The 13,160-nt window shown below is 42.3% G+C and overlaps 8 non-coding genes across 8 annotated transcripts; all 8 read right to left on the bottom strand.

Moving 5' to 3' along the window:
- Positions 1–740: 740 nt before the first annotated feature.
- LOC126254665 (U5 spliceosomal RNA) lies at positions 741–859 on the bottom strand. The gene has a single exon (XR_007546321.1). It is a non-coding gene; the product is annotated as a U5 spliceosomal RNA (small nuclear RNA).
- Positions 860–1,812: 953 nt separating this feature from the next.
- Positions 1,813–2,019, bottom strand: LOC126254441 (small nucleolar RNA U3). The gene has a single exon (XR_007546128.1). It is a non-coding gene; the product is annotated as a small nucleolar RNA U3 (small nucleolar RNA).
- Positions 2,020–4,395: 2,376 nt separating this feature from the next.
- Positions 4,396–4,514, bottom strand: LOC126254664 (U5 spliceosomal RNA). Its single transcript, XR_007546320.1, has one exon. It is a non-coding gene; the product is annotated as a U5 spliceosomal RNA (small nuclear RNA).
- A 953-nt stretch (positions 4,515–5,467) lies between these two features.
- On the bottom strand, positions 5,468–5,674 carry LOC126254439 (small nucleolar RNA U3). The gene has a single exon (XR_007546127.1). It is a non-coding gene; the product is annotated as a small nucleolar RNA U3 (small nucleolar RNA).
- A 2,380-nt stretch (positions 5,675–8,054) lies between these two features.
- Positions 8,055–8,173, bottom strand: LOC126254663 (U5 spliceosomal RNA). The gene has a single exon (XR_007546319.1). It is a non-coding gene; the product is annotated as a U5 spliceosomal RNA (small nuclear RNA).
- A 953-nt stretch (positions 8,174–9,126) lies between these two features.
- On the bottom strand, positions 9,127–9,333 carry LOC126254438 (small nucleolar RNA U3). Its single transcript, XR_007546126.1, has one exon. It is a non-coding gene; the product is annotated as a small nucleolar RNA U3 (small nucleolar RNA).
- Positions 9,334–11,709: 2,376 nt separating this feature from the next.
- LOC126254662 (U5 spliceosomal RNA) lies at positions 11,710–11,828 on the bottom strand. Its single transcript, XR_007546318.1, has one exon. It is a non-coding gene; the product is annotated as a U5 spliceosomal RNA (small nuclear RNA).
- A 953-nt stretch (positions 11,829–12,781) lies between these two features.
- Positions 12,782–12,988, bottom strand: LOC126254437 (small nucleolar RNA U3). The gene has a single exon (XR_007546125.1). It is a non-coding gene; the product is annotated as a small nucleolar RNA U3 (small nucleolar RNA).
- Positions 12,989–13,160: the final 172 nt, after the last annotated feature.

Below are 13,160 nucleotides of genomic sequence, written 5' to 3'. Positions count from 1 at the left end.
GTACACAAGTAATCTTGAAAACATTGGAGTCAACAGCAGATACATAGTTTCCAAGACTGTAGCAAGGAACAACCCTTCAATTTCAAGATTTATCTCTCACTGAGACACATCATACCCAAACTACACCTAGCAGGAAATTGCTACTCAATTCATTTCTAGCTATCTATGTCATATTCAACAACTGTCTCTTTCTCACCTAAATCTTCTACAAAACTGAGTACACTGTTATGAACAAAGAACCAATGCCACATTATGGCAACAAGCCAGTGCCACTAATATCCACTCTATTGAAAACAATTGAAATACTCATCCTGCCCAACTAACCACCATCTTCAGCCCAAATCTCACTCACATCATACCTACAAATCACAAACTTCTGCGGTAAAAATTATTTTGGCTTTCAAAACAAAATCTACTTATCACATACCAGTATTTATTACAAAGACAATCATTCATCATTCACTTCCAAATATCAGCTTATATGCTGTTGAGCAACTGCAGTGCAAGTAAACATTCTCAAATCATCTACAACTGAGGTACGGAAAGGGTTCACCAAGAGTTTGCAGGACAATAAATAGCTCTGCCCCCCTCTACCCCCCCCCCCTCTCTCTCTCTCTCTACACAATCGTCTAACACACTGCACGCCATTTCAGGTCAAACGTGATCCGCTAATCCACGCCCTTCATTCTCACAACACAATCTACCTCTTGCTACTCACATTACGTTTTACTTGTGATTGTGGCTCAGCAATAGCCGAGCACTACAAAAAATACCTTCTAGACTCATTTAATGTTCCCCTCCACGGAAATCTTTAGTAAAAGGCGAAAGATTTATTCGGTTTGAAGGGAAACCAGAGTGCCGATCAACGCCCTCACTTCAATACTTATGGCTGCTTCTCTATTACTTCTCCGCGAGAACGCCGAAAATTCTTGCCGTCTTGTCTACTTCTCTACCGTCAACAGACTTCCAGTGTCATGCAAGCACACACCCCAAACTAACTGTCAACGCTGAAATAAGTGTCTGCCAACTGTCGTCGCTATTACTCTTTAGATAACTATTTTCATCATTTCTGTCACCATTCAAGCTGCTTCATTACCTCACCTGCCGACAGATGGCAGCACGCATAATTCCTGTCGGCGACCCACCGTCCGACATACAACGTCCGACACACAACTGCCCGCACTGCTCTGCATCTAACACTAATCTCTCTCCTCCCCACCACACTCGTTCACTCAAAAAACTGACAACTAGATAGTTCTTTGTACGCAAAACTAGGCCACATCACACGCAACGTGTATGTAGATGTATGGTGCAAGGGAAATATCCCCCTGCTCCCACACAACTAATTAATACTAGTTGACAACAGAAATAAAATTTCTGTCGATAGTATTTGAACCAGTCTTATTCATTTGCGAATTTCATGCATTCCTTCTTGCAGATAACACTGCCTTGCAAATCACTCAATTCATGTTTGCTAGCCAAACGTGCTCCTCCTAAATGTTTCGTACATCATGCATTAGTGGTGATTATCGAGACTGTGTTGTGTGTCAGCTTTTTATGGTCATCAATTGCACTCTTCTTGTGTTGCTCACTCATTCTTGTAACTCAAAAGTACGTCGTTGTCATCCAAGCCTAGCACTTGGAGCAGGCCAAATCAAATGGCTCGTCCCCGTGCCACTCGAGAAACTTCCACGAGGCTTTCATGACATGTCGCAATCGAAGTCTTTCCACAACCTGTAGCGACATTTCTGCAACGACGCGGGTCCCGATACCAACAGTATGACTTATGCTTCTAATCTATATAATAAAACCACCACTCGGAAAGCGCTATTCCCTTCCCACATCCCTCAGAATGTGGTGAACGATCATCGATTACAACCAAGATGCGATGAATCTTGATCGCAAGCCTCACGCTCAGGGAGAGTGCTACCACTCATCATCGTGGTTACGTCTACTCCAGCGTTGAACTAGAGAGAGTTGAAGACATACTACAGAAATGATCCTGTGAAGTATGATCTTGCTTGCAAGCTATCACCGCTCGCTACTTATGCCACGAGACCGTCAACACGCCCTACGAGAATACGACACATTCTTCACATTTCGCGATTTACTTATCGAAGAATTTCTTAAGCTCAGACATTCTGCAAAGAACCTACTTCTACCCTTACTTGGCCGCAATGATCTCACTCGGCTATTTTTGTGCGCTACCAGTGCTTCTTGCGTTCCGAAATGAGAGACCATTGCCTCAGGCGAGACTGTATGTAAACACCGCTTGCACCTCCGGCCGCTAGATGGGGGCCTGGGGCACATACAGTAGCTTTCTATGGCGCAAGCAGACATGCCAAATAGCCACTGAAAGAGAAACACACAAGAGGGCATTCATAGGACTCTTGTGCTTTCTTTAAAACCGCCTCTCTCTTCGAAAATTTTCGCACCGCACTAGCTTATTCACCTCACCCTAACAGTGCGAACTCTTGTCGATATTTGGCCACTTTCATGCATACTTCCTCTTTCGTTTCACTTTGCGTCTTACTTGATACCCGCCCAAGAGCTGCTGATATACAATACTCGCAATAAATGTGTTTCTCTCTGTACCTCTCGTCGCCTATCACGAGTATTGCTTCTCCTCACATGGCAATTATGAAAACACCCACAGCTAAACAAACACTTCCTTCAAGCGCCACGTCCATACTATCAATCATACACTACTAATTTCACAGCTACTTGCTCCACTAATACATTTCTTATGTCTACTGTTAAACAGATGAAGAATCAAAGTATACAACAAGTCCCTATGAACATCACTGTCAGGACATTTTACAGACCTACGCATACCATGCCAATCTTTATGCTTCAACTATGATGGCCCATGTGCTATGAATAAAGAAATTTCTCATAAAATAACAAATAATCTTACAACTATACAAATACTCCGACAAGCTCCTTACTAAAATGCTAGATGTTTAGCAATCCCCCCCATCATCTCAGAATAATCTCAAGCAGTGCTTTCATCCCATGAGCACTTCTTTGCAAACAAAACCACAAACTACTTTTTATACTAGCTTCCTTGTCACAGTGAACAGGGAACTAATGCTAGTGCCTCAGTTTACTAAAAAGCTTTTTTCGCTTGCAACATATAAACTACCAACTTGAACCTCAGGGATTTTCAAACACACACACACACACAGAAAACTTAATTCCACAGAAATTTAGGAGTAACAGTGGTTACCTCACATTTTCATACATACTCAAATAGCTACTTCTGTGCACTTCACACAATGTTCTCATCGTGTTCCAACAGAGAACACACTAATCACTATGAATGGATTCTGGTAAAAGAGCATTAAAAAAACGAACAGCCTGATCAAAGTGATTATCTGCACATCCTCTGCCAATAACATGTCACTCTATACCCGAGGGAAACTAAAATGCAGGGAAAGGAGCTTTGTTGTGACCACTGTGTCGGTATTTCATCATTTACTGACCAAAGTCTTCTCAAGCCAAGTATGCACCAGCTCTGTGTATGGCTGGGTCAATCAAGAGCCCCTATCAATTTTACTTAAAAGACAAGCAGCATCAACAACTCACAGGAGGCACTGAACATTTTTACCATTATCTGCACCACCTTCCACTGATTTATTGAAGAAGAAACTGCAAAGTCTGGCCAATTTTGTACACAAGTAATCTTGAAAACATTGGAGTCAACAGCAGATACATAGTTTCCAAGACTGTAGCAAGGAACAACCCTTCAATTTCAAGATTTATCTCTCACTGAGACACATCATACCCAAACTACACCTAGCAGGAAATTGCTACTCAATTCATTTCTAGCTATCTATGTCATATTCAACAACTGTCTCTTTCTCACCTAAATCTTCTACAAAACTGAGTACACTGTTATGAACAAAGAACCAATGCCACATTATGGCAACAAGCCAGTGCCACTAATATCCACTCTATTGAAAACAATTGAAATACTCATCCTGCCCAACTAACCACCATCTTCAGCCCAAATCTCACTCACATCATACCTACAAATCACAAACTTCTGCGGTAAAAATTATTTTGGCTTTCAAAACAAAATCTACTTATCACATACCAGTATTTATTACAAAGACAATCATTCATCATTCACTTCCAAATATCAGCTTATATGCTGTTGAGCAACTGCAGTGCAAGTAAACATTCTCAAATCATCTACAACTGAGGTACGGAAAGGGTTCACCAAGAGTTTGCAGGACAATAAATAGCTCTGTCCCCCTCTCTCTCTCTCTACACAATCGTCTAACACACTGCACGCCATTTCAGGCCAAACGTGATCCGCTAATTCACGCCCTTCATTCTCACAACACAATCTACCTCTTGCTACTCACATTACGTTTTACTTGTGATTGTGGCTCAGCAATAGCCGAGCACTACAAAAAATACCTTCTAGACTCATTTAATGTTCCCCTCCACGGAAATCTTTAGTAAAAGGCGAAAGATTTATTCGGTTTGAAGGGAAACCAGAGTGCCGATCAACGCCCTCACTTCAATACTTATGGCTGCTTCTCTATTACTTCTCCGCGAGAACGCCGAAAATTCTTGCCGTCTTGTCTACTTCTCTACCGTCAACAGACTTCCAGTGTCATGCAAGCACACACCCCAAACTAACTGTCAACGCTGAAATAAGTGTCTGCCAACTGTCGTCGCTATTACTCTTTAGATAACTATTTTCATCATTTCTGTCACCATTCAAGCTGCTTCATTACCTCACCTGCCGACAGATGGCAGCACGCATAATTCCTGTCGGCGACCCACCGTCCGACATACAACGTCCGACACACAACTGCCCGCACTGCTCTGCATCTAACACTAATCTCTCTCCTCCCCACCACACTCGTTCACTCAAAAAACTGACAACTAGATAGTTCTTTGTACGCAAAACTAGGCCACATCACACGCAACGTGTATGTAGATGTATGGTGCAAGGGAAATATCCCCCTGCTCCCACACAACTAATTAATACTAGTTGACAACAGAAATAAAATTTCTGTCGATAGTATTTGAACCAGTCTTATTCATTTGCGAATTTCATGCATTCCTTCTTGCAGATAACACTGCCTTGCAAATCACTCAATTCATGTTTGCTAGCCAAACGTGCTCCTCCTAAATGTTTCGTACATCATGCATTAGTGGTGATTATCGAGACTGTGTTGTGTGTCAGCTTTTTATGGTCATCAATTGCACTCTTCTTGTGTTGCTCACTCATTCTTGTAACTCAAAAGTACGTCGTTGTCATCCAAGCCTAGCACTTGGAGCAGGCCAAATCAAATGGCTCGTCCCCGTGCCACTCGAGAAACTTCCACGAGGCTTTCATGACATGTCGCAATCGAAGTCTTTCCACAACCTGTAGCGACATTTCTGCAACGACGCGGGTCCCGATACCAACAGTATGACTTATGCTTCTAATCTATATAATAAAACCACCACTCGGAAAGCGCTATTCCCTTCCCACATCCCTCAGAATGTGGTGAACGATCATCGATTACAACCAAGATGCGATGAATCTTGATCGCAAGCCTCACGCTCAGGGAGAGTGCTACCACTCATCATCGTGGTTACGTCTACTCCAGCGTTGAACTAGAGAGAGTTGAAGACATACTACAGAAATGATCCTGTGAAGTATGATCTTGCTTGCAAGCTATCACCGCTCGCTACTTATGCCACGAGACCGTCAACACGCCCTACGAGAATACGACACATTCTTCACATTTCGCGATTTACTTATCGAAGAATTTCTTAAGCTCAGACATTCTGCAAAGAACCTACTTCTACCCTTACTTGGCCGCAATGATCTCACTCGGCTATTTTTGTGCGCTACCAGTGCTTCTTGCGTTCCGAAATGAGAGACCATTGCCTCAGGCGAGACTGTATGTAAACACCGCTTGCACCTCCGGCCGCTAGATGGGGGCCTGGGGCACATACAGTAGCTTTCTATGGCGCAAGCAGACATGCCAAATAGCCACTGAAAGAGAAACACGCAAGAGGGCATTCATAGGACTCTTGTGCTTTCTTTAAAACCGCCTCTCTCTTCGAAAATTTTCGCACCGCACTAGCTTATTCACCTCACCCTAACAGTGCGAACTCTTGTCGATATTTGGCCACTTTCATGCATACTTCCTCTTTCGTTTCACTTTGCGTCTTACTTGATACCCGCCCAAGAGCTGCTGATATACAATACTCGCAATAAATGTGTTTCTCTCTGTACCTCTCGTCGCCTATCACGAGTATTGCTTCTCCTCACATGGCAATTATGAAAACACCCACAGCTAAACAAACACTTCCTTCAAGCGCCACGTCCATACTATCAATCATACACTACTAATTTCACAGCTACTTGCTCCACTAATACATTTCTTATGTCTACTGTTAAACAGATGAAGAATCAAAGTATACAACAAGTCCCTATGAACATCACTGTCAGGACATTTTACAGACCTACGCATACCATGCCAATCTTTATGCTTCAACTATGATGGCCCATGTGCTATGAATAAAGAAATTTCTCATAAAATAACAAATAATCTTACAACTATACAAATACTCCGACAAGCTCCTTACTAAAATGCTAGATGTTTAGCAATCCCCCCCATCATCTCAGAATAATCTCAAGCAGTGCTTTCATCCCATGAGCACTTCTTTGCAAACAAAACCACAAACTACTTTTTATACTAGCTTCCTTGTCACAGTGAACAGGGAACTAATGCTAGTGCCTCAGTTTACTAAAAAGCTTTTTTCGCTTGCAACATATAAACTACCAACTTGAACCTCTGGGATTTTCAAACACACACACACACACACACAGAAAACTTAATTCCTCAGAAATTTAGGAGTAACAGTGGTTACCTCACATTTTCATACATACTCAAATAGCTACTTCTGTGCACTTCACACAATGTTCTCATCGTGTTCCAACAGAGAACACACTAATCACTATGAATGGATTCTGGTAAAAGAGCATTAAAAAAACGAACAGCCTGATCAAAGTGATTATCTGCACATCCTCTGCCAATAACATGTCACTCTATACCCGAGGGAAACTAAAATGCAGGGAAAGGAGCTTTGTTGTGACCACTGTGTCGGTATTTCATCATTTACTGACCAAAGTCTTCTCAAGCCAAGTATGCACCAGCTCTGTGTATGGCTGGGTCAATCAAGAGCCCCTATCAATTTTACTTAAAAGACAAGCAGCATCAACAACTCACAGGAGGCACTGAACATTTTTACCATTATCTGCACCACCTTCCACTGATTTATTGAAGAAGAAACTGCAAAGTCTGGCCAATTTTGTACACAAGTAATCTTGAAAACATTGGAGTCAACAGCAGATACATAGTTTCCAAGACTGTAGCAAGGAGCAACCCTTCAATTTCAAGATTTATCTCTCACTGAGACACATCATACCCAAACTACACCTAGCAGGAAATTGCTACTCAATTCATTTCTAGCTATCTATGTCATATTCAACAACTGTCTCTTTCTCACCTAAATCTTCTACAAAACTGAGTACACTGTTATGAACAAAGAACCAATGCCACATTATGGCAACAAGCCAGTGCCACTAATATCCACTCTATTGAAAACAATTGAAATACTCATCCTGCCCAACTAACCACCATCTTCAGCCCAAATCTCACTCACATCATACCTACAAATCACAAACTTCTGCGGTAAAAATTATTTTGGCTTTCAAAACAAAATCTACTTATCACATACCAGTATTTATTACAAAGACAATCATTCATCATTCACTTCCAAATATCAGCTTATATGCTGTTGAGCAACTGCAGTGCAAGTAAACATTCTCAAATCATCTACAACTGAGGTACGGAAAGGGTTCACCAAGAGTTTGCAGGACAATAAATAGCTCTGTCCCCCTCTCTCTCTCTCTACACAATCGTCTAACACACTGCACGCCATTTCAGGCCAAACGTGATCCGCTAATTCACGCCCTTCATTCTCACAACACAATCTACCTCTTGCTACTCACATTACGTTTTACTTGTGATTGTGGCTCAGCAATAGCCGAGCACTACAAAAAATACCTTCTAGACTCATTTAATGTTCCCCTCCACGGAAATCTTTAGTAAAAGGCGAAAGATTTATTCGGTTTGAAGGGAAACCAGAGTGCCGATCAACGCCCTCACTTCAATACTTATGGCTGCTTCTCTATTACTTCTCCGCGAGAACGCCGAAAATTCTTGCCGTCTTGTCTACTTCTCTACCGTCAACAGACTTCCAGTGTCATGCAAGCACACACCCCAAACTAACTGTCAACGCTGAAATAAGTGTCTGCCAACTGTCGTCGCTATTACTCTTTAGATAACTATTTTCATCATTTCTGTCACCATTCAAGCTGCTTCATTACCTCACCTGCCGACAGATGGCAGCACGCATAATTCCTGTCGGCGACCCACCGTCCGACATACAACGTCCGACACACAACTGCCCGCACTGCTCTGCATCTAACACTAATCTCTCTCCTCCCCACCACACTCGTTCACTCAAAAAACTGACAACTAGATAGTTCTTTGTACGTAAAACTAGGCCACATCACACGCAACGTGTATGTAGATGTATGGTGCAAGGGAAATATCCCCCTGCTCCCACACAACTAATTAATACTAGTTGACAACAGAAATAAAATTTCTGTCGATAGTATTTGAACCAGTCTTATTCATTTGCGAATTTCATGCATTCCTTCTTGCAGATAACACTGCCTTGCAAATCACTCAATTCATGTTTGCTAGCCAAACGTGCTCCTCCTAAATGTTTCGTACATCATGCATTAGTGGTGATTATCGAGACTGTGTTGTGTGTCAGCTTTTTATGGTCATCAATTGCACTCTTCTTGTGTTGCTCACTCATTCTTGTAACTCAAAAGTACGTCGTTGTCATCCAAGCCTAGCACTTGGAGCAGGCCAAATCAAATGGCTCGTCCCCGTGCCACTCGAGAAACTTCCACGAGGCTTTCATGACATGTCGCAATCGAAGTCTTTCCACAACCTGTAGCGACATTTCTGCAACGACGCGGGTCCCGATACCAACAGTATGACTTATGCTTCTAATCTATATAATAAAACCACCACTCGGAAAGCGCTATTCCCTTCCCACATCCCTCAGAATGTGGTGAACGATCATCGATTACAACCAAGATGCGATGAATCTTGATCGCAAGCCTCACGCTCAGGGAGAGTGCTACCACTCATCATCGTGGTTACGTCTACTCCAGCGTTGAACTAGAGAGAGTTGAAGACATACTACAGAAATGATCCTGTGAAGTATGATCTTGCTTGCAAGCTATCACCGCTCGCTACTTATGCCACGAGACCGTCAACACGCCCTACGAGAATACGACACATTCTTCACATTTCGCGATTTACTTATCGAAGAATTTCTTAAGCTCAGACATTCTGCAAAGAACCTACTTCTACCCTTACTTGGCCGCAATGATCTCACTCGGCTATTTTTGTGCGCTACCAGTGCTTCTTGCGTTCCGAAATGAGAGACCATTGCCTCAGGCGAGACTGTATGTAAACACCGCTTGCACCTCCGGCCGCTAGATGGGGGCCTGGGGCACATACAGTAGCTTTCTATGGCGCAAGCAGACATGCCAAATAGCCACTGAAAGAGAAACACACAAGAGGGCATTCATAGGACTCTTGTGCTTTCTTTAAAACCGCCTCTCTCTTCGAAAATTTTCGCACCGCACTAGCTTATTCACCTCACCCTAACAGTGCGAACTCTTGTCGATATTTGGCCACTTTCATGCATACTTCCTCTTTCGTTTCACTTTGCGTCTTACTTGATACCCGCCCAAGAGCTGCTGATATACAATACTCGCAATAAATGTGTTTCTCTCTGTACCTCTCGTCGCCTATCACGAGTATTGCTTCTCCTCACATGGCAATTATGAAAACACCCACAGCTAAACAAACACTTCCTTCAAGCGCCACGTCCATACTATCAATCATACACTACTAATTTCACAGCTACTTGCTCCACTAATACATTTCTTATGTCTACTGTTAAACAGATGAAGAATCAAAGTATACAACAAGTCCCTATGAACATCACTGTCAGGACATTTTACAGACCTACGCATACCATGCCAATCTTTATGCTTCAACTATGATGGCCCATGTGCTATGAATAAAGAAATTTCTCATAAAATAACAAATAATCTTACAACTATACAAATACTCCGACAAGCTCCTTACTAAAATGCTAGATGTTTAGCAATCCCCCCCATCATCTCAGAATAATCTCAAGCAGTGCTTTCATCCCATGAGCACTTCTTTGCAAACAAAACCACAAACTACTTTTTATACTAGCTTCCTTGTCACAGTGAACAGGGAACTAATGCTAGTGCCTCAGTTTACTAAAAAGCTTTTTTCGCTTGCAACATATAAACTACCAACTTGAACCTCAGGGATTTTCAAACACACACACACACACAGAAAACTTAATTCCACAGAAATTTAGGAGTAACAGTGGTTACCTCACATTTTCATACATACTCAAATAGCTACTTCTGTGCACTTCACACAATGTTCTCATCGTGTTCCAACAGAGAACACACTAATCACTATGAATGGATTCTGGTAAAAGAGCATTAAAAAAACGAACAGCCTGATCAAAGTGATTATCTGCACATCCTCTGCCAATAACATGTCACTCTATACCCGAGGGAAACTAAAATGCAGGGAAAGGAGCTTTGTTGTGACCACTGTGTCGGTATTTCATCATTTACTGACCAAAGTCTTCTCAAGCCAAGTATGCACCAGCTCTGTGTATGGCTGGGTCAATCAAGAGCCCCTATCAATTTTACTTAAAAGACAAGCAGCATCAACAACTCACAGGAGGCACTGAACATTTTTACCATTATCTGCACCACCTTCCACTGATTTATTGAAGAAGAAACTGCAAAGTCTGGCCAATTTTGTACACAAGTAATCTTGAAAACATTGGAGTCAACAGCAGATACATAGTTTCCAAGACTGTAGCAAGGAACAACCCTTCAATTTCAAGATTTATCTCTCACTGAGACACATCATACCCAAACTACACCTAGCAGGAAATTGCTACTCAATTCATTTCTAGCTATCTATGTCATATTCAACAACTGTCTCTTTCTCACCTAAATCTTCTACAAAACTGAGTACACTGTTATGAACAAAGAACCAATGCCACATTATGGCAACAAGCCAGTGCCACTAATATCCACTCTATTGAAAACAATTGAAATACTCATCCTGCCCAACTAACCACCATCTTCAGCCCAAATCTCACTCACATCATACCTACAAATCACAAACTTCTGCGGTAAAAATTATTTTGGCTTTCAAAACAAAATCTACTTATCACATACCAGTATTTATTACAAAGACAATCATTCATCATTCACTTCCAAATATCAGCTTATATGCTGTTGAGCAACTGCAGTGCAAGTAAACATTCTCAAATCATCTACAACTGAGGTACGGAAAGGGTTCACCAAGAGTTTGCAGGACAATAAATAGCTCTGTCCCCCTCTCTCTCTCTCTACACAATCGTCTAACACACTGCACGCCATTTCAGGCCAAACGTGATCCGCTAATTCACGCCCTTCATTCTCACAACACAATCTACCTCTTGCTACTCACATTACGTTTTACTTGTGATTGTGGCTCAGCAATAGCCGAGCACTACAAAAAATACCTTCTAGACTCATTTAATGTTCCCCTCCACGGAAATCTTTAGTAAAAGGCGAAAGATTTATTCGGTTTGAAGGGAAACCAGAGTGCCGATCAACGCCCTCACTTCAATACTTATGGCTGCTTCTCTATTACTTCTCCGCGAGAACGCCGAAAATTCTTGCCGTCTTGTCTACTTCTCTACCGTCAACAGACTTCCAGTGTCATGCAAGCACACACCCCAAACTAACTGTCAACGCTGAAATAAGTGTCTGCCAACTGTCGTCGCTATTACTCTTTAGATAACTATTTTCATCATTTCTGTCACCATTCAAGCTGCTTCATTACCTCACCTGCCGACAGATGGCAGCACGCATAATTCCTGTCGGCGACCCACCGTCCGACATACAACGTCCGACACACAACTGCCCGCACTGCTCTGCATCTAACACTAATCTCTCTCCTCCCCACCACACTCGTTCACTCAAAAAACTGACAACTAGATAGTTCTTTGTACGCAAAACTAGGCCACATCACACGCAACGTGTATGTAGATGTATGGTGCAAGGGAAATATCCCCCTGCTCCCACACAACTAATTAATACTAGTTGACAACAGAAATAAAATTTCTGTCGATAGTATTTGAACCAGTCTTATTCATTTGCGAATTTCATGCATTCCTTCTTGCAGATAACACTGCCTTGCAAATCACTCAATTCATGTTTGCTAGCCAAACGTGCTCCTCCTAAATGTTTCGTACATCATGCATTAGTGGTGATTATCGAGACTGTGTTGTGTGTCAGCTTTTTATGGTCATCAATTGCACTCTTCTTGTGTTGCTCACTCATTCTTGTAACTCAAAAGTACGTCGTTGTCATCCAAGCCTAGCACTTGGAGCAGGCCAAATCAAATGGCTCGTCCCCGTGCCACTCGAGAAACTTCCACGAGGCTTTCATGACATGTCGCAATCGAAGTCTTTCCACAACCTGTAGCGACATTTCTGCAACGACGCGGGTCCCGATACCAACAGTATGACTTATGCTTCTAATCTATATAATAAAACCACCACTCGGAAAGCGCTATTCCCTTCCCACATCCCTCAGAATGTGGTGAACGATCATCGATTACAACCAAGATGCGATGAATCTTGATCGCAAGCCTCACGCTCAGGGAGAGTGCTACCACTCATCATCGTGGTTACGTCTACTCCAGCGTTGAACTAGAGAGAGTTGAAGACATACTACAGAAATGATCCTGTGAAGTATGATCTTGCTTGCAAGCTATCACCGCTCGCTACTTATGCCACGAGACCGTCAACACGCCCTACGAGAATACGACACATTCTTCACATTTCGCGATTTACTTATCGAAGAATTTCTTAAGCTCAGACATTCTGCAAAGAACCTACTTCTACCCTTACTTGGCCGCAATGATCTCACTCGG

Source organism: Schistocerca nitens, chromosome 4, assembly GCF_023898315.1.
Source record: "Schistocerca nitens isolate TAMUIC-IGC-003100 chromosome 4, iqSchNite1.1, whole genome shotgun sequence".
Classification (NCBI taxonomy): Eukaryota; Metazoa; Arthropoda; class Insecta; order Orthoptera; family Acrididae; genus Schistocerca; species Schistocerca nitens.
This window is presented reverse-complemented; position numbering and strand designations above follow the sequence as displayed.